The sequence below is a fragment of the Penaeus japonicus genome, unplaced genomic scaffold (assembly GCF_977035675.1).
Source record: "Penaeus japonicus unplaced genomic scaffold, GWHDUDI00000001_assembly GWHDUDI00000033, whole genome shotgun sequence".
In the NCBI taxonomy this organism is placed as follows: Eukaryota; Metazoa; Arthropoda; class Malacostraca; order Decapoda; family Penaeidae; genus Penaeus; species Penaeus japonicus.
Window position 1 is genome coordinate 23,163,968 of NW_028234435.1, and position 2,500 is coordinate 23,166,467.

Sequence of the window (2,500 nt, forward strand, 5' to 3'; positions counted from 1 at the left end):
GGAGTGGGAGGGAGGCTGGGATTGAGGGAGTGGGAGGGAGGCTGGGATTGAGGGAGTGGGAGGGAGGCTGGGATTGAGGGAGTGGGAGGGAGGCTGGGATTGAGGGAGTGGGAGGGTTAGAGAGTAAAGGAGGGAGGAAGCGAGAGAGAGAGAGAGAGAGACTAACATTGATAAAACGTCCCCCGTCAAGACCACACTCCCCCCCCCCCCCGTCCCTTAAGTGAGTAGGGGGGGAGGTGTTATCATTGCGATTAATTTTCGGCTAATGCCTCTCTCATCGGGGAGTCTTGACTCTTAATAATACTCCATTGACAAGAGTTCCGAGTAGTCAGCTGATCTCTCACCCCCTTTCTCTCAGCGGAAAGCAAGAGTCTCTCTCTCTCTCTCTCTCTTTCTCTCTTTCTTTCAGTCTCTCTCTCTCTCTTTCTCTCTTTCTTTCAGTCTCTTTCTCTCTCTCTCTCTCTCTTTCTTTCAGTCTCTCTCTCTCTCTCTCGCTTTCTTTCAGTCTCTCTCTCTCTCTTTCTTTCAGTCTCTCTCTCTCACGCTTTCTTTCAGTCATTCTCTCTCTCTCTTTCAGTCTCTTTCTCTCTCTCTCTCTCTCTCTCTCTCTCTCTCATTCAGTCTCTCTCTTCTTCCTCCTCTCATCCTCTTTCAGTCTTTCTCTCTTACTCTGCGCTTTCTTTCAGTCATTCTAATTCTTACATTCTTTCTAAATAAATCTTCACCTCACTCTCTCTTTCTCACAAAAATCTCTCTCATAATCTACTCTCTCATCTTTCTATCTCGTAACTCTCTACTATCTCTTGCTTTTCAGTCTCTCTCTCTTCTCACTCTTTCTCTCTCTTTCTTTTCTCCTACTCTTCATTCAACTTTCTCTCTCTCTCTGCCCCTTTCTTTAGCGCGCAGTTCCGCCGCAGACACGTCTCTATCTCATCTTATATAATTATATCTCTCTCTTCTCTCATCTCTCTCTCAGTCTGCGTTCTCACAGTACTTCTCTTCACTCTGTTAAAAAAACAACACACTCTCTCATACTCTCTTTATCATTCATCTCTTTCAGTCTCTATTTTATTCTCTCTCTTATCTTTCAGTCTGTCTTATCACTCCTTTCATACAGTTGTCTCTCTCTTTCTCGCTTTTTCGGTCTCTCTCTCTCCTCTACTCTCCTCTTCTCTCTCTCTTCTCTCTAACTTTCAGTCTCTCTCCTCTCTTTCTTCAGTCTCTCTCTTTCTCTGTCTCTCTCTCTCTCACTTTCCGTCTCTCTTCTTCTTCTTTCAGTCTCTTTCTATCTCTCTCTCGTTTCTTTCAGTCTGTCTCTCTCTCTCGCTCTCTCTCTCTCTTCTCTCACATTCTCTCTCTCAGTCTCTTCTCTCTCTGTCCTGTCTAGTTTCTCTCTCTCTTCTCTCTCTCTCTTCTTTCTCTTTCTCTATCTTAGGTCTCTCTCTCCTTCTTTCTTTCAGCTTTCTCTCTCTCTCTCTCTACTCTCTCTCTCTCTCTTCTTCAGTTCTCTTCCTTTCTTCTATCTCTCATCTCATCCTTTTTCGTTCTCTCTCTCTCTCTCTCTCTCTCTTTCTCTCTCTCTTTCAGTCTCTTTTTCTCTCTCTCTCGCTTTCTTTCAGTCTCTCTCTTCTTTTTTCTTTCAGTCTCGCTCTCGCTCTTTCTTTCAGTCTCTTCCTCTCTCTCTCGCTTTCTTTCCGTCTCTTTTGATCTACATTCTACTTCTCTTCTCTATCTATCTCAATCTCCTTCTCTCAGATCTCTCATCTCTCTCTCTCTCTCGTCTCTCTCTCTCTATCGCTTACCGTCGTTCTACTCTCTCGATTTCTTTAAGTCTCTCTTCTTCTCTCTCTCTCTCTCTCTTTCTCTCTCTTCTTCTCTCCTACTACTCTTCTCTCTTCTTTCAGTCTCTCTGTCTCTCTCTCGCTATCTCTCGTCTCTCTCTTTCTCTTCTCTTTCGTCTCTCTCTCTCTCTCTCTCGATCTTCTCCTTCTATCTTCAGACTCTCTCTCCTCTCTTTTCAGAAACTCTTACTTTCTTTCAGTCTCTCCTCTACACACACACACACCACACACACCCACACACACACAACATCCAACAACAACACACACACACACACTAACTCACTCACTTATATGTATATTATATATATATATATATATATATATATATATATATATATTATATCATATATAAATATCTATATATATACGCGCACAACACAACATATACCATAACACACACATACACATACTTAGTACATAACAAGAATAAATAATAGGCACATGAAGGCATTAAACACACACAAACACAATACAACACACACTCACATCTCTCTTCTCCCTCTCTCTCTCTTCTTTCTTCTTCTCTTCTCTTCTCTCTCATCACACACACCCCCCCCACACTCACACACAAGAACAAACACATAGACATACATAGACATACACACACACACACTCTCTCACTCACTCAGAACAAAACATATAGACACATGCATAGACAG